Source organism: Pteropus alecto, unplaced genomic scaffold (assembly GCF_000325575.1).
Source record: "Pteropus alecto unplaced genomic scaffold, ASM32557v1 scaffold61, whole genome shotgun sequence".
Lineage (NCBI taxonomy): Eukaryota > Metazoa > Chordata > Mammalia > Chiroptera > Pteropodidae > Pteropus > Pteropus alecto.
Window position 1 is genome coordinate 11,831,413 of NW_006434835.1, and position 18,359 is coordinate 11,849,771.

An 18,359-nucleotide genomic window follows, 5' to 3' on the forward strand; every position below is an offset into this window, starting at 1 on the left:
TGTGATCCCACAAAGGCCTGGCTAAGTACGAGGGCCGCCATTGTCCCCGGGCCAGCAAGTGTTGTAATCTTGTCCACGATTTCATGACTTGCTCTGAATTAGGAGCTTCATTAAAATGATATGTCTCTTTCCATGTTGTAAGTGACAAGTGACCTTCCAACCAAATGTGGCCTCATTAGATGACAGGAAAAGAATTAAATGTCAGAATGCAGGATGGTAAGGTTTTGATATTTATGAAGGTCAAATGAAGGGTGAGCAATATAACGGAGTATTCCACTTAAAGTTAGACCAGTGTTTTCAGGAACTACTGCTCCTTGGTGCTGTAGGAAATGGGTGTTCTCTCCACTTTGCTGGTATTGCAAGGTTGTGGACTGCCCATGGTTTGCATGAAGCCACTGCCATATCTTAATAATAATTGGAAGACTGGTTGGGAAAAACTGGAAAATGTCCAGAAATAACTTGTTTCTGCCAACTGTCATAAGCTTCCACTCCAGCGAATTATTCAATGGTTAATCGGTGTTTTGCCAAAGAAGCGGTCTCAGGAGACAGGCAGCTTTGCTTATCTGAGAAGCCCTACTATGATCTGGCTCTGCTGGACTTCCTGTCTTTGTAGACCTTGTTTTTATCTCTTTAAGTAATAGAAGTCTGGTTTGCAAAGCTATGCTCAGTGCAGCTCACTGGCTTGGGGCTACTTAGTGGAATAAGGAAGGGTCTGTAAGAGGTGGCACTCTGATTGACGTGACCCCCAGATCTGAAGGCTGTTGGAGCAGGAGAGTATTGGTGGGGGATAGAGGATGCTAAGATTCACTGAGGTGGTCCATTCTAGGTCCAAGAAATTTGCCCCCGTAGGTCCCTAGCGTCTTGGGAATTCAGAGGCAGGGCTGCCATGTGGGATTGTGTAGGTTTGCCACAGGAGTCAAAGGGGCAGACGGATTTTAGCCTGTGTTGCATTTGCCAAACTTTGGTGCTGGGCTGCAGCCATTGCGGGGGGTAGGGGGGTCTTGGAAACAATAGCCCACAAGTCAAGTCCAATCCGCGGCCTGATTTTATAAATAAAAATATTTTGAAACGCAGACACACCTATTCATTGATGTGCCATCAATGGCAGCTTTCGTGTGACAGTGGCGGAGTTGAGTAGTTGTGACAGAGACCTAATGACCTGCATGTCTAAAATATTTACCATCTGGCCCTTGATAGAGTTTGCAGACCACTGATTTCGAGGTGAGGCACCTTTTTCTAATTTGCAGATAATTCTGTCTGCCTGCCAAGCCAGAGTTGCATCTGAAAGATAGGGGCTGTCTTTTCCTAATTTGCAAAAAGGTGTCTTGTGGGATAGCAAGGCCCTGAGGAGGAGATCCCGTCATGTGTCTGAGGGTGAGGGCTTGGGGGAGCCAGGGCCATCCACGAGGCCTCACTCCAGCCCCCTGCAGACCGCTGGCGGACTCCAGAGCTGGTCTAGGCAGTAGGAGAGCCACAGACTTGTTGCTCGGAGAAGCTGTTTGGAGAGCGAGGGGCTGGTTGTAGCAGCTCTCAGAAGTAAAACAAATGCTTTCCTTGTTCTTTTTCCAAATAACCGTAAAAGAGAAGGTTTGTTTTTGGATCCTTGTCGCTGGCCACTCCATAAAGAAATGCAAACCGTCTCATGAGTTATCATCAACCACTTGTTTACACAGCAGGGCTGATTGACACGGTTTATTTTTCTGCGGTTTTTCTTCTAATCTAAAGTGAAACTTGAACTAGAGAATTCATGGCGTTCCCTTCACCTTTTGCAGCCCAGAACCTGCAAAGGAGGTGACTTGTTTTCACTTGTGTGAATATCGTATGCCCCACGCAGATCTGGTCATACTCCCGTGAAAGATCTGGTCACCTATAGGGTCCCTTGTCCAGAGGACTGATAGACAAGGCAAGATCGGTGACTGGTAGAATGTGAGGCTGGAGGGGAACTCAGAGTTGTCTCCTTTTTCGATACCCCCAGAGTCCCTTCATTGAGCACATGGGAATCAGCCCCAGTGGGGTGCCGTAACTTTCTCAACCTCCAGGAGACAGGATTTGGGGTTGAGTCAGGAGCCCCTCATAGCAGCAAAGGGTGTCCATGGTGGTCCAGATGGGAGGGAGTGGGGGCCTGGTGGGAAGAATCAGGCCAACAGTTTCAGCGCACCCAGCACATGGAAGCGTATGAAGCACTTCTCGTGCCTGAGCTCACTACTCCTCCCCACTCTCCCACGAGGCTGACACTGTTTCCTCACATCCATTAATTGTCACGTATAGTTTAGACATAATCTCAAAAAAAGTCCAGCTCGATGAGAAGGAGTGATAAACCTAATGCCACGCACAGGGTAAAGGGACCATACAATGGTGCTTTCTACATTTTTTGATAAGAGTAAATTAAAATAAAAAAATCCCTCTGTCTTTGTTAACTGTGCAGCAACCCTACTTTTTAAAAGTTGACTACACAAACTCAGAAGAGGGCTGGCCTGGATACAGAAAAGGTCATGAAAACAGACCGGAGGGGTCTGCAGTGGATAGAGCTTCAGTCAGGGATGAGGAGGCTGCCTGCGGATAATGCATTGCACGCGGCACAGCCCGGAGCTGCTCGTCGTCCTTCTCTGGAGGAGAGAGACAGGATTTTGACCCCCTTTGGCCACTTGTAGGGGCTGCAGCCACTGTCGCCAGACCCCAAGGAGACATGTTCCTCACTTCCCTTCCTCCTGGCTTGATGCCACCAGCCCGTTGCCCACACCATGGAGGAGGTTACGGGAGCCCTAGAATTTTCCCTGGGTATGTCATATAGGACACATGCAATCTCAAGATCTGTTTGGAGCCTGCCTCCCTCAAGACTGCATGCCTCGCTGCACCCCCAGCCCACGTATGTGCTCACACATCCCCACACATACATACACGTGGTATTACTCAGTCCCTCAGGTCACTCAGCATTGGCTACAGAATCTTCTGTGGGAAGGCGGTTGGCTCTGTTTCACTTGACATCTTGATGAGCAAGACACAGCAAATAGCCTTACTCAGCAAGTGAATTAACTCCCTTGAAGTAAGTTGGGGAGCAGCAGAGCTCTTAGGAACTCGGAGCTGAGTATGTGTGCGTGCGTGAGCATGTGTGTGCGCATGCCTGTGTGCGTACCTGTGACCTCATTTCCTTGTGCTATTGGATGTTACCGAGCATTTCTGAGAACAAGAGAGCAAGAGCAAGTAAGAGCGTATCAGTTTCTTGCCATTTGGTGTAAAGTTTTTCCTTCTTTCTTTGGTGCCAGTGTCTGCTGTCTGATAATGTCTGAGTAATCAAGAAACATCTGACTGATAAAAAGTGTTTCTTCCTGGAGCCCAGAAGCATGGGCTCAAGAAAGGCCTTTGCCAAGAGTAAGTAACTGCATAATAGCTGGCATGTGTGACAAACTCTTAGTGGTCTCGCTGACAGAAGACCCCACCAGTTGGGGAAGGTCGGAAAAGACTTCAAGGTCAACACTCATTTGGATCTTCACTCAGAACATGGGAGGCACCAAGACATACGGCCTGGGGAAAGGATGATTTGAGGGCACTAGTCATGTCCCCCAAATTGCTCAAAGGGAAGAAGGGAAGGAAACACACAATGTGGCCCCAGAGTGTAGGAGTAGGACTTGCAAGATAGGAAACTTGCCAAGAGGCAAATCTGAGGCCAACAGAAGGCAGAACTTTCTAACAATCCACAGGCAGAGCTGCCTCCAGTCCTGGGGACAGGTGGCAGAGGGCAGGGGAACATCATCAGTGATGTTGTTAAATAGTGTTCCTATACAGCGTGAGACCTATGAAGCCAAAAGCACAATAAGAACCTGCAATCTGGTGGTCCTTAATAAAATCACACACACACACACACCCCAAACCATGATAAAGACATGGCCTTAAAAAATAATGAAATTGCTCGTCTTTAGTGCAAAAATAATAAAACAGGAGGATGTAGGAAAGAGGGGTATAAATTTAGAACATTACAAGACATTTGATCATCATGCATCTTGTAAAAGAAGTGATGGCTGTTTACCCAAGGTTTCAGGGAGACCAGCAATCTTGGTCAGTACTTGGCCCTCTTATTCACCTCGAAGGAGAACAGCTCCTGATCGAACGGAGTCAAGCTAGTCCTGATGTGCTGAAGGGACGAGCCCACAGGACAGGTCCGTCAGGGAGACGAAGATGGCTGGCTCCGGTTCCCTTCATATCCACCATCCACGCACAGCCCATTCCCGATGCACATGGTGGCCCTCGAGTGCCTCATCACATGGCAAAACTCAAAGGCCTGCCTGATGTCCTCCATCATGCCCCCCCATGTGTCCCCTCATCTCTGAGATAATGCTGGTTGCTGGGTTGCAGTCCCACCCTTTTGCTGCTGCACAAAGGGCACACTCAGGCAACCCCACAATAAAAGCAACTCGAAGGAAGACCAGCTGTACTTCTAAATAAACATCCCAAGCACATTAATCTGCTAAAGGTTTTTATGAGAGGAAGCATAAAATTTCAAATAAAGGGCTAATGGGAAATATGTCCGAAATGTTGGAACTGGAGATGCTCTACAGTAGGGAACTGCCCAGGCAGAGCCATAAAACCAAACGTACTAACAAATGATTCGGTTTTAAGACCCCGGTCCTCTCACTCCCACACCTGAGTTGTATATTTTATCTGAAGGGCTGTTTCATGTTCTGGAATGAGCTCTGTTTGCAAGCAAGCTGTCACAATTTTATGGCCTCAGTTTTAAAGAGCAGGACATTTCTTTCCTGGAGAAGAAGGCTAATAGGAGGTAAAATGCAGGGATTATGGGCTCTCCCACAATCCAGGCTAGCAGATGCTCCTCTTTTCGGGAATCAAAATGAATGCTTTCTTTGGACCCAGCTAGGAAGGCCCCTTGAAACATCCCAGGAACAGGAGACATGTGCCAAGCCAGATAACAGATTGGAAGCAGACGGTGAGGAGAGCAGGTGCCCAGATCTTTAGAGGTACCTGCTCCCTTCCTCCTGCAGGACAGGGGATTCAAACAATGACAAGGCACTTTTTTTTTTGTAAGTGAAAAATGGGAGATGGCATATGGTTAGCATTGCTCCCTGCCCTTCCCTTCACCTCCGTTAAGGATCTGCTTTCTTTTCCCTGCTGGGGCGATATGCAGCTCCGTTTTGCATTCTTTTCATCCTTACTTTGTGCCAGGCCACTCTGGGCTGCAGGGAAGGACACCCCTCAAGTAAGACCCTTTGGAATAGTGGGAAAAGCTTGGATTGGGGAATTAGAACAAGTTTAAGTCCCTACTTTGCCACTTAACAGCTTTGTTGGACCTCAGGCAAGTCACTTAGTTTCCATTTTCTCATTGGGGAAAAAAAGGAAAAATACCTCACCATCACAGGTGCATTGTAGGCATTACATTATGGCCCCAGTGAAAGCACCTGTTTGGGCAGTGCCCCACTGCCAAGGGTCATAGTTAACTGTTCATCATGAACACTTATTTCACCTCTCTGAATCTCAGTTTTCTCGTCTATTAAATGGAAATAACCTCTTACAGCAGCAGTCTCCAACCTTTTTGGCACCAGTGCTCCTAAGAGAATCTAATGCCCGATGATCTGAGGTGGAGCTGAGGCGGTGATGCTAGTGCTGGGAGCGGCTGCAAACACAGATGAAGCTTCGCTCACCTGCTGCTCACCTTCTGCTGTGCTGCACAGTTCCTAACAGGCCTGTCCCAGTCTGCGGCCGGGGGGTTGGGGACCCCTGCCTTTGAGGGTTGTTCAGAAGACTAAAGGGAATATGAGCAGAAATGCTTGGCAGAGTGCCTGCCACACAGTAGGCACTCAGTGAATCTTTACTATCATTGCTATTATTTAAGCAGAGATCAGGCTTCTTGGCAGACAGCCTGACTCATTCCAAACCCCATGGCTAAAGTCCAATCAAGGCAAAACCAGGCACTGCATACCCAGCTCTCCTTACTCATCTTCTTCAATTCTCATTTCAGTGCATCTCTGGCACTTGGCTGCTTCTTACTCGTAGGCCAGTGCGTATGCTTTGAGCTCAGTTTGAGCTTAGTTTGCTAAGCTGCTGATGCTCAGTACTGCCTAGGGATTCAGCTTGGACTCCCCTTGGGCTGTTTTAGGCCCCAGATACCTTAGACAGGACCTCGTGTGCTGGTGCCAGTCCCTTTATCCCAAACTCCAGCTCTGGGCTGCTCTGTCTCCCTCAAGTGGGTCAACTTCAACCCCCATGAGAATTAATGATTAAAGGTGGTCAGAGAATTAGCTCATCCTACGTCACTTCCCTCAACTGCTGCTATGGGGGACAAACACTACCTTCATCACCTGCTGTACTCACCCCAGTTTGACAGCAAAGCAGAACAAAATAAATGCAAACAAAGGAAACACACTCACTAACAGCAATGGGAAGAGAAGCAGCACTGCCGATGGTGCCAGTGGTGTGAAGTGTGTGCCGCACTCCCAGGATATGCTCTGGGAACATCACCTCTTCTCTGGGCTGAAATCAACTCATCTCATCCCCTTTGTCTACACTGCCTGCCTTGTGCTGTCTCCTTGGTTCTTTAGTTTTTCTTGATTTTTTTTGGTGCCATCTCCCAAGTGAGACTGGATTCATGGAATCCATGACTTTAACCTTGTTTTGCTTATTTCCCATCAAGACTGGAATAAGAGAGTCCAGGCCACATGGAGAGCTCATGCTGGAGATGTTCATTTGAGGGCCCAGTTTCCCCCAATGCTAGATATTGTGAAGGAGGAAGCCTCAGGGCTTCTCCTGCTCCAGCCACTGCCTGGCCAGTCACTTAAGGGACTTGGGTGAGAACCACCTAGGTGAGTGCAGTCAAGACATGGAACCATGAGAAATAATATAATAATAATAATATAATAATAGTAATATAATAACAACAACAACAACAACAATAATAACAACAACAACTGATCATTGTTTAATACCATTCAGTTCAGAAAAATTGTGGAGCAGTGTAGATACCTAGATCACTGATCCCTTAAACATCTCTTTTGGCTGTTTGTATGGTCACGAGAGGCATAAGCCATGCCCTTTGGAGAGGTTTAAAGTGCCACCACCAGCCAGTGGTGGGCAGTGGCTCCAGGCTGCAGCAGCATCCTGCCCGACCGATATGCCAGGCTTCCTGTCTGCCAGGGGCCTCGGGCTATGGGACTCCTCTGGCTGGACCCCTCGCCTGTGGAGGCGTTGGCTGCCTGGCCCTTGGGGAGCAACCCACTCTTCCTTCTCCGGCAGAGCTGGGAAGATATCCAGGGCCAGCTGTATGCTTTGGAAATCTTCTCTGGTTCCTCGGCTCTCTCTCCTGTGCAGAAGTATAAGATTAACCTCCAGTTTTACACCCCAGAGCTCCAAGTACCATACAAGGTTCTGTGTTTTTCAGGTGCAAGTTCTTTATTTGGCTTTTAGCAAATGAGAGTAATAAGAAACTCGAATCTGCAGGTCCTTAGGGGGCAAAGCTGGGGACCAGAAGAGTTAAGGGGTTTCCAGTTACCCTCTGGCTTGTGCTCAAAGTTCTCATGCTCCCCGAAGAATGGGCGTGAAGGCTCAGTCTACGCAATGGCTGGGGATGGAAACTTGAGACAGAGGACTGAGGGTCCCCAGAATTATAATACATGCCGTTAGCTGAGAAAGAAAGAACAGGGAGCTCTTATAAGGGGGTGTGGTAAACACAGTATACCCTTTCAAGATGTGTTCTCAGCAGCTGTACTCATCTACTAGCCCTGCTATGGACTGAATGTGACCCCCAAAACTCATAATTTGAAACTAATCCTTAATGTGATGGTTTTTGTGAATGTGGAATAATTAGGTTTACGTGAGGTCATGTGGAGCCCCCATGTTGGATTAGTGCCCTTATAGGAAGAGAAAGAGACCAGAGCCCTCTCTTTCTGCCCTATGAAGACACAGCAAAGAGGTGGCCATCTGCAAACCAGAAAGAGGGTTTGACACCAAATCTTCCCAGACACTGAATCTGTCGGAACTTGATCTTGAACTTAACCAACTTCCTGAACTGTGAGAAGTAAATATTTGTTGTTTAAGACACCCAGTTTATGGTATTTTGTTACTGTGGCCCCAGCTAAGACAAGCCCTGAGACCCTATTTTTAACTTTGTCTTCTGGGCCCAGATGAACCTGAGAGATTATCTCCTCCAGCCTGATCCTCTTACGAGTGAAGACCAGCGCAGCTTGGGGACTTGCCCAAGGTCACACAGCTCTGTGGAGAACATCCTCCACAATGTAGGTGACCTGCTACAATGAGGCCTTGGCTTTCAAATCAGAAAGACATTGGCTTTTGCTGGTCACTGTCCATCTACACTGAGGGAATTAGAGAACAGAGACAATTATCCAGTGAATCCACCAAGCTTTTTGAGAAAAGAGAGAATTTCTTCATGGGGATTGGTTCTCTATAGCAGTGGTCTCCAGCCTTTTTGGCACCAGGGATCAGTGCTCCTATGAGAAACTAATGCCTGATGATCTGAGGTGGAGCTGAGGCGGTGATGCTAGCGCTGGGGAGCAGCTGCAAATACAGATGAAGCTTTGCTGGCTCACCTGCCGCTCACATCCTGCTCTGCAGCCCGGTGCAGCCCTGCTCTGCAGTCCATGGTTCCTAACGGGCCAAGGACCGGTACCGGTCTGCAACCCAGGGGTTGGAGACTCCTCCTCTGTAAGGATTGAAAATCCCTGATGTGTGTTCAGGATTCCAGGTCATTTCATAGAGACAGAGACAGAGACATTGATAGTTATGACCACCATGCAGCAGAGCCCAGTTCCCTTGCAGCTCTCGAATTCATAAGAAGCCCAATTTAAGTGACTTTGCAAATGGACTACTTAAGTTCAAGTTCTGACTGTGCTCTTACTAGGCTGTGTGACCTTAGGTAAGCTACTTAACCTTTCTGTGCCTCAGTTTTCTCACCTGTAAAATGAATAATAGTGGCACCTCCCTCAGGGATTGTTGTAAAAATTATTTCACTCTCTATCTTAGAAAAGTTCCTGGTTATTAATTGCAGTGGTATGGATTGTCATTATTTTTATCTGAACTTTAGTTTTCATTGTAACTAAGCTTGGACAGCTGCAGAGGTTATGCAATGGTGTGTTTAATAATGATTTGAATTTGAATGTGCTTGGTGGAGTACAAACTCTCCAGCTTGCGACAGTCTCTACCACTTACATTTCAGATGTTTATGTAGGCCCTGTAGGCCCTTGGATTTGTAATTATGATCTATTAGGAAGGTAAATTGGACAGATCAAGACGTAGCATTTATAACTGCAAAGATCTCTGGTAATGGAAGTGATGTCTGAAGTCAGTGAAACCATTTTCAAAGTACACCAGAGTATTAATAAGGCCATAGTCCTTCCTCTTCTCTTGCTGCTGTCCCCATGCTCATGGTGGAGGTGAAGCAAGGCAGAAAAGTTTAAAACAGTGGCTGCCCACAAACGGACCCTCACATGTGAGCGCCAGCATTTCAGTCTTGGTCTGAAGGCTGGAAAAGACCAATGTCCCAGCTCGAGCAGTGGGGCAGGAGGAGTCCCCTCTTATTCAAGAAAGTATCAGCCTTTCTGTTCTAGTCATAAGACCTTCAACTGATTGGATGAGGCCCACTCACATCGGGGAGGGCAATCTGCTTTACTCAGTCTACCGATTCAAAGGTCAGTCTCATCCAGAAATACCCAGAATGTTTGCCCATATGTCAGGTACTCCATGGCTAGTCAAACTGATGCATAAACTCAGCTTCACACATACACTCACAGATGTGTGGAGATACACCAGCCTGGCGTTGTGGGCAGTGCATGCCACGTGGCTTCTGCAGCCACACCGATTCCTTGGCTGTGTTGGATATTCCTGCTCCTGAGAGGGGCTGTGCATTGTGGGGCAGTTGTCAGCTCTGGGAATGGAGCTATGTGACCGAGGCTTCCCACTGATAAATGGCTGACAGTGAACAATTTCTCTTTGCTATGGTTTCCTCATAGCATGATTTTCTCCAGATTCTAGTGGGATGGAAGGGCAATTTCAACACCTGTTACAGGAGCGAGGAGGTGGAGGCTGTGGGCTTACAGGCCCTTTGTCTTCCTTCCCAGCTCTGAAACATGCTCTGAGCAGCAGGCATGCATTTCCTTGTCCCCAGACCTGTCGCTGCTGTAAGAATTTAACTTGTTCAGTCTCCTAGTTGGCGAGATTTTGTCCTCGTCTCCAATCCCTCTTTTGCACGTCTCTCTCCTGTGTGTTTATTTTGGCCTCTGGCTGCACAAACCTACCATCCTGATGGCCCCAAAGGCCTGCTTCATTCTGGGGTCCAGCATTAAGATGCTCACTGCTTACTCTCTTAAGGCACATTCTCCAAAGGCTCTGCCAGTAATAAAGATGATTTTAGGGTCATCATTTGTCTATTCCTATGTCTATTTCAAGACCGTTTGGAATTTTGGTGAGAAAAGAGATACTATTGATTAGATCCCTCAACTCCAAATGAGCTTATTAGTAAGTATTAAGGAAATTAATTTTTTACTTGTGATATGAGTTCCAAATATTTTTTCTAGGTTTTAATTTCTCTTTTCATTAGTTGTTTGGTGTTTTTGTTCTCTATATAAAGGAAATCGAGTCAAATTTATCAATCTCATATTTTATGGATATTGAAGTTTTGTGTCATGCCTAAAAATAGCCTTTCCCCTTGAATTATAAAATGTTTTCTTCATTTTTTTTCGGGTACATACCTGGTTCCATTTTTCACATTTAATCTTTGTGAGCTCTTACCTAATATGGCATGCTACCAGGAAGTTGGCTTGATCTTGAGGGAATGGGACTTGAGGAGGGGAAAAAGAAGGAGGGACAAGGGAACACAGGGCCCCTGTCTGCTCTTGGGGGATGTTCGGTGTGTGCAGTGATGGGCCAGATGTAGGTCTCTAGAATTGCCCGAGCACTTCAGTGGCCATAGTGGGGAGGAGGAAGAGCTGGAGTGGCCTCCCCCACCCCCCCACGCCCGAGGCTTAGCAGGTGGCTTTCTCAGCCTACTCTGTGGGTTGGGTGGCCGCAGGATTGGAGTCCACACCTTCTAGCTGCAAGGGTTTGTTCTCTGGACTCAAAGGTCCAAGCCCAGCTTGCTCAGGGAAGAACAGGTCTGGCTCCGAGGCCGACGGGTGCAGTGTCCCCTCACTCTGAGCCCGCACTGCACGTCCCAGAGGTCTGCGCTCGGCCTGGGCCTGGCTGAGCTCTGATCCTGCTCTGAAGGCCGGGTCTACCGAGATGACCAAAGAACCCAGGCGGGGCTGCGACCACGGCCTCAACCACGGCCTCTGAGGGGAAAGCGGCGGCTCACTTCCTGTCCCCTGACAAAAGCCAACAACAGGCTCAGACGTGACATCACCCCGAGACCAGCCCTCCTGCCTCGGGTACTCATTACGCTCAGGTCCTTTCTCGTGTTGTGAAGGAACATGCTTCCAGGGGAGCAGAGCAGGCCGCCGGCTTTTCCTCCCCGCCAGCCCATCCTGGACTATTAAGTCATTCCCTAACTTTTTGTATTTCATAAGCATAATTAAACACTGAGAAGTTCTTTGATCTTTCTCTGATTCTTTTTATATAAACTGGAATGAATGTGAGGAGGCTTTATTATAGGTGTTTGCATGCTGTATGTTTACATCTATATATTAAATCTCGTGCTCTCTCTTCTCTCAGTGATGTGATTAATTCTACATGGTTTTTGCTTGTTTCTTTCTAGCTGCCTTCCCTTCCCGCTCAGCCCTCGACAGCCTCCAGTCGGTCTCCCACGTACGGTGCCTTCCGTGGCCTGGGCCGGCACACGCTGCCTGCCGTCGTCCGTTCCGGTCCGTTTCCCGATCCCCACGACTCCACATTTCCTGCGGGTTCTGTAAGCGACCTGACATCCTTCCTAAGAGTCCCGTTTCTGCTTACCAGGGTTGGCTCTTATTGTTTGCAACTATGAATCCTGAACAATATCTCCTGTTCCCCAAGGCCTGAGGTCTTAGTGAAGTCAGAGTGGTTCTTCCTGGCGAACAGTAATATATTGATAAACTATTTCTCTAACAACAACAAAAAAAATCCCTAATATATGGCATTTGGCATTTGCTGATTTCCACGGCATAAATACTCCCACAATGGTCAGTTTCAAAATGCCCCCTTTAAACACCTGACTAGTAAGATTCTTGAATATTTAGTGATTGGCCGTCGGAAGCCAGGATGGGCCAATGTCAGGGCAGCACTGTTACGCCTTCGAACCACACAGGTGAGCATATGGACAAGAAGAATGCCTTCTGGGTGTGACTTTGATAGCCAGGGTTCTAAGCTTGCCACCCTCGGACCGGGAGGACTGTGAAGAGGGTGGCGGTGAGCAGTGGTTGTTCCTTAAGTGAGGGCAGAAAGCTGAGGCCAGAAAGAGTCCTTTCCTCTGTAGCTGGGGAAGAAACCTGTCTTTGCTGGTACCCAAAACCTTGGCCCACTACTAAACAAGATTCTATGACTTTGGGCCCGCCACCCCTTCCATCTGGGCCTCAGTTTCCCCAAACAAAAAACGGGGTGTCTCTTGCCATGTTAACGTCAGGAAATGCTTTGTGAGAACCAGGCATTCTGTGGTGGGTCAACTGTGCAGGGAGAGTTTACGTCTTCCGGGGCTACGGCTGAGGGACTGAGTCTTAGCAAAGGCTTCTGGCTCTGCATATCTGCAGCATCTGCGTGATGCATGCCTGGTGTGGGTGCTGGGCCTGCTGCGTGTGTCTGTGTGTGCTGTGTATGATGTGGTGAAACCAGGCCCTGGGGACATCCAGCCCAGGGTGGCTTCAGGCATATGTCTTGAATTGCTGGTAACTCAGCGGGTGAGCAGACACAGAATCCTGTTTTAGAGGACATGAAGAGGATTTGAATGTTTAATAAGTAAAGGATGGACAAAACACGCTATAAGAAATCCACAAAATGTCACTGGCATTGGCTGGCCTATTCCCTCTGCTGTGTGTTGACAGCATGTTGTAAATAGTCTGATTAATCCGTGTCCTCTTGTGACCTAGAAATTCACAATCTGAGTTTAGGTTTGTACTTGGGGCTTAATGTGTTGGCCAATTACAGAGAGAAACAAAGGGGACTGCATGATTTTCTGGTCTCACATCAGGAATGTCCCGTACAGAGCTCATTGGCCTCCCAGAGCCACTGGTGCCCCTACACCAGCAAAAGTTGCCATACTTAGAGATTCTGGAACACCTGGTGCTTCTGCCCTGCTGGGTCCCAGCCAGCCTTATTGCACTGCCTGTAATCAGAGCTGAGCGTGAAACTCCAGAGGTCTTGGGCAATGCCATCTGTCCCACTGGAGGGACTGGGTCCACTCACATGCCTGCTCCCTTCCTCACCTGTCAAGGCATTCTCTCAACATTAAACCCTGAAATATCTGGGTAGATGTCGAGGTCTTCAGTAGCAACACCTAACATTTATGAACCACGTTAATCCAAGACTCTATTTTATATTAACTGTTTCCCCCGCAAAAAAGACTGTAGTACAGCTCACATTTGCTGGTGCCACCAGATGTCTCTGGCATTCTGGGCTCAGGCCTCCCCTGGCATCTATCAGGTCTTACAGCCAGTGGGAGTGTGTTGATGCCCAAAGGGTTAAATGGCCTCCTGTCACCACTTGGCCCCAAACAGCTCTGTGAAGGTGGCATCGGGAGTCCTCAGTGCCTGAAGCTCACCCAGACCCCGTGGGCACTGTTGTCCCAGAGAGAATCGCAGTGTCAGGTAAAGCTCAGAGCACCCGTAGGAAACAAGGTCTGTTTGTCAGCTGACCCTTTCACTTCCTGTTTCACCACCTGCTTGCCCCTGACCCTGGTGCTGAGAGCTTGGGATCTATATTTCGAGGGGAGCTGGAGGGGGTCCCCTGACCTGTCTCCTTAGTCTGAAAGAAATGGGCAAAATTCTGTTTTATATGTAAAGCAGAGAAGGAAAGTCTGTGCTCAAAATATGCCTTTGGGGGGACATGAAATTTCCCAAATCTTTCTCTTTAAAGAGCCAGCTACAGCAATAGTCTGGCTAGTTGATTAGCATTGAATTAATGTGACGTCATTCAAAATTACTATTAGGTTGAAGTTACAATTTTGAAGGCCTAAAAAAAAAAATCCCCTTTCTCCTAAAATGAACGTTACGTTGTCCTGCACCAGAGGAGAACAGATCTATAGACTTTGGGAAGCGGGAGGCTCCCTGCCTGGAGCCGAGGTCAAAGTTCAGGCCTGGGAGGCCCCAGGTCCTGCCATTTTCAGGAGGGCAGTGGCATGGCATTATCGAGGCCATCTTCCGTTCGAATGCTGCAAGAGTTTGGTCACAAACCGTGTGAGGTGAGGGGGCGATGTGAGCCCTGGGAATTGCTGTCTCTTTAGATTTCGGTGCCACTTGGGACACCCAAAGTCATTGCCTTGAATGTGGCAGGGGAAAGCTCATGGTAATGAACAGGATACTTAATTTCTTTTTCCCGCAGGACCAGGGAGAAGGGGGGTCTCACTAAGAAAGACTCCACACAGCTCTGCCGTTTGAGCCTTTGCAGATGCCAGTGACCAGCCTGGCCAGGAAAGCGCACTTGGGTGGGAGCAGGCTGTGCCCTTGGTCCATGAGGTGGCTCAGGAACAGCCAGGAAAGCCCAGTGAGGGAGGCAGGAGGTGGCTCTCTCCCGCGTCAGGACCAATGACCCCGAGAGCATCAGCTAGTTTCCTCCAAGCACATGGGCGTTGGGGGCGGGGAAGGTTCAGGGCCAGAAGACTCCCCTTGATCCGGGAGGACACCTTGCATTTCGAGGGGAACATTTGACATGGAGGCCTGTTGTAGTGGCATAAAAAATACCTCGTGAAATGCTCAGCTTTTTCTGTTGTAAAAAAAAATTTATTTTAATTTGTTTCAAGTATACAGTACATTGATTAGACATCTATATAGTTCATAAAACAATCTCCCCAATTGCTCCCTCCCTCCCCTGGCCCTCCACTTAGCCAACATATTAATGCTGACTGCATTCCCTATGCCGTGCTCCCCATCGCGGTGACCATCTATCAACTACTAATTTGTACTTCTTTAACCCTTCACATTCTTTTTTCTTTTAATGACGAAGTAATGCACGTGGGTGCTTCTTTGTGCCCAGGCTCAGGGATAGCTGGGTCTGGGGTCTGGGTAATAGGGGTGTGAGTCACATATATTACTTGGCAAAACACAACAAAAAAGGAAAACAAATCCAGAGTTTTTATATGTGGGAGGGCTGCATCAACATGGCCCCGGTAACAAACTGTTGCGTCTAAATGTCTTGCTTCCGGACTCGGAGTCCCAGCAGCCCCGGGGGAGTCTGGCCGAGAGGCTGCAGCCCAGCGCCCCGCTTCCTGGGTCTGTTACGACAAGTCAGGTGTCCGGAGCCCCAGCATTCTGGACCTCGAACCCCGAACCCCCTCCTCGCCGGCCTGGCACATAGCAGGTGCTCAATGATTGCTTTCTGGACGGAATTAAAACTACGTCCCTGCCTCCAGCAGGTCAAGAGGAGATGTGCGTACCCGCCGGCCGCCTGGCATTCTCCGGCTCTCGGGATTCTGGGACCAAAACCGCAGCCTCTGCCCCGGGTCGGCGAGGGCCGCGTGGAGCAGGGCGCGCGCGTTCGCGCCGAGGCCTCGAAGCGTGTGGAAGAGCAGAGCGCGCTCCCGGGAGAGCGAGGGCGCGGGAAGCTGCTGTGTCTGAGTTTCCAGATAGTTTCGTGCGTGTTTGACTCGAAAGCACAGGAAGCCTGTGGCTTGCCCACAGAAGGGACCGAGTAACCGTGAGGAGGACGAGGACGGCCAAATACCAGCCTGCACAGCGGGCCGTGGGGCCCTGCGCCCTGGGGCGTCCCTTCCCGTGACCCCACCGGAGCTGGAAGGCGCAGGCCATGGTGCAGGAGTCGGAAGCCAGGACCGCCCTCAGGAGGCCTGGGATGGGTCGGCGTGCGTGCCCGTGTCGCCGGCCCTCACGGGCGGCTGCCAAGCGTGGCAGCGTGGGGCGCCCATGTATGCGCCCCGGCCTCGGGGAGAAGGCCCCGGTGGACGCGAGCTTTGACACCCTCCGCTCGGATCTGAACCCAGGTTTCTAATTTCCCCGTCATTTGCCCTTTCTCCCTCCCCCTGGGCCGGCTTCTCTGTCATTTCATTTCCTGCAGTAGTTCTCATCTTACAGCAGAGGTGAAGAGAGCTGACCTCTCCTTGCCCTGAAGCTGAATAAAACACAGAACAGATTTTGTGTGTGTGTGTGAATAAAAATAGGCTTGAATGCCACCAGCCAGTCACTTCGACCTCCACTCAGCCCATCTGGCCTTGGTCTCTCCCACCCACCAGCCCACAGGACAGGGCGGCACAGAGAGGGAGCAGGGTCCCGGGGTGGGAGCAGAGGGGCCCGTGGCAGGGCGGAGGTGACGGGGCAGGACAGAGTGGAGCTCAGCCAGTCTCGGTGGCAGTTGGACAACTTTATCCTCTCCCTTGAGGGTCCGCTGTGAGGATGGAAACCTCCTCATAGGTTGCCCTTGCCAGGAGACCAAGGAGGAAAGATTGAAATGTCAACACCTGGTGGGAAAGAAATTTCTGTCTGGAACGTTTGGGAAAATTCCAAGAGAGATGCAACCGGAGCCCCGACGAGCGGAGTGGAAGGGTTTGTGGCTTCAGAGCCAGACGGATCACACGTCTGTCTGCTCCTTGCGCCTCCGCGGTTGGCTGTGTGATCTGAGGCAAGGAACTTAATCTCTTGAACCTCAGTTTCCTCATTTGTAACACGGAGAGAGGAACGACGTGGATTGCGTAGGTCGGCTCCGAGAATTAAAGCAGCACGTGGAAAATTCTCGGCACAGAGAAGGGAAACCCTGATCTATCTGTGTCCTTGTCATTGGGGTCTCAGAAGCAGAGGGGCCGTCTCTGACACGACACCCACCCCGTCTAATGCAGTCACCCCTCTGCGCCGTTGAGAGCTGTGTTCTCTGCAGAGCATGCTGTTTCCCTGTTTTGTTTTTTTTTTCCGTTTGTGTGTTTTGTTTATTCGTTTGCTCTCTGGCTCCTCCTAGGAGGACGGCCGGCTAGAGCAGGGATCCAGCGCGGAACCACCCTGGCATAGAGTGGGTGCTAGATGATGAGTCATTCAGTAGATGGGTGCACAAATGATGGCTGTTATTTTCATTGTGTCAGGGTAACTTTTTAACATATTAATTTATGTGTTTATCTCCATAAATTAATATTAATTTCTGTGTTTTCCCCAGTTTCCATCCTCTTTTTAAGCAGTTAGCTGGCCGTGGGCCTTCTTGCCTCTGCAGAAGTTGTCTGCAAGATGCTCTTCTTCCTGGATTTTGTTTCCAAAACTCTCTATATAAAGTCATTGAAAAGATACTAGTGCCTGGAGAGCTGGTGGGGAGAGAGAAAAGGAGGGAGGAAGAGAGACAGGGAGAGATATAGATTGAGATAGAGAGAGAGGGAAAGGGAAAGGGGAATGATACCGGGAGAGACAGAGGCAGGGAAGGAGAGAGAAGCAGAAATATTCTGGAGAAAACATAAAAAAAGGACTCCCCAGTCATCCTCCATCCCCCAAGTCCAGAAGGAAAGTTTTGGAGACTGGATGGGGTGGGAGGAAGCTCTAGCATTCTGGGAATAGCAGTGGATGCCACATGCCCCTGAGAGAGCATCTAAGGAGGTGGCAGCACTTGGAGCGGGTGGCTTGGGGTGCCCCAGGGAGGCAGAGACCTGAGCATCAGGGTTCTCCAGTGACAGCAGTGATACCAGAGCAGCAGCGTGGGCCACTGTGATGGGGGTCTGGGTGAAGCTGGCCAGGACTGGTGACCGATGACCACAGGGGCCTCCCTGGGGCCATTTACACCCCTGGGGACAGCACAGCCCTCGGACAACTGAAGGTAAATGTGGTTCAGATTGTTCATCCTCCTCCACACTGTTTATTCCCTGAATCCTTTGAAAGGCCGGGTGACCCACCATGTGTCCATGATCGAAGAAGGGGATGGGTAGGTGTGAGCCGTGCCATTCCTGGCCCGAGATACAGCAGGAGAATGTCACTGAATACTCACCGTCACTCCTGGGCCCTGCTTGGTCCCAGGCTTCACGAGCGGTGAAGGTCAGAGGCAGCTGTGACCTGAAAGGTCACAATACTTTATTTTCCTACAGCACAATTAAATCTGGAGAAGGACCCCATGTACATGGTCGATGTATAATATCTGTCGCTTTTCATGGCTCCCTCCCCCTCACTTGTGTTATATCAGAACCTCAGGGCTTTGCAATTCAGGGAAAGCATGGAAGAGCTAGGAACCTTCAGATGTGCGCAGGAGTCACTGCGGTGGCTTCTGGCCCAGGGCCAGGCATTCACTAGAAGGCAGCCAGATGCTCTGTC

The 18,359-nt window shown here is 49.4% G+C and overlaps 1 long non-coding RNA gene across 1 annotated transcript in view; it reads left to right on the forward strand.

The window, feature by feature from the left end:
• The window catches only part of LOC107195546, a 73,884-nt gene extending 57,666 nt beyond the window's left edge, over positions 1-16,218 (forward strand). The window contains exons 4-5 of the long non-coding RNA XR_001516733.2: positions 11,708-11,857; positions 15,488-16,218. This is a non-coding gene — a long non-coding RNA (uncharacterized LOC107195546). The remainder of the gene's footprint in view (positions 1-11,707; positions 11,858-15,487) is intronic.
• Positions 16,219-18,359: the final 2,141 nt, after the last annotated feature.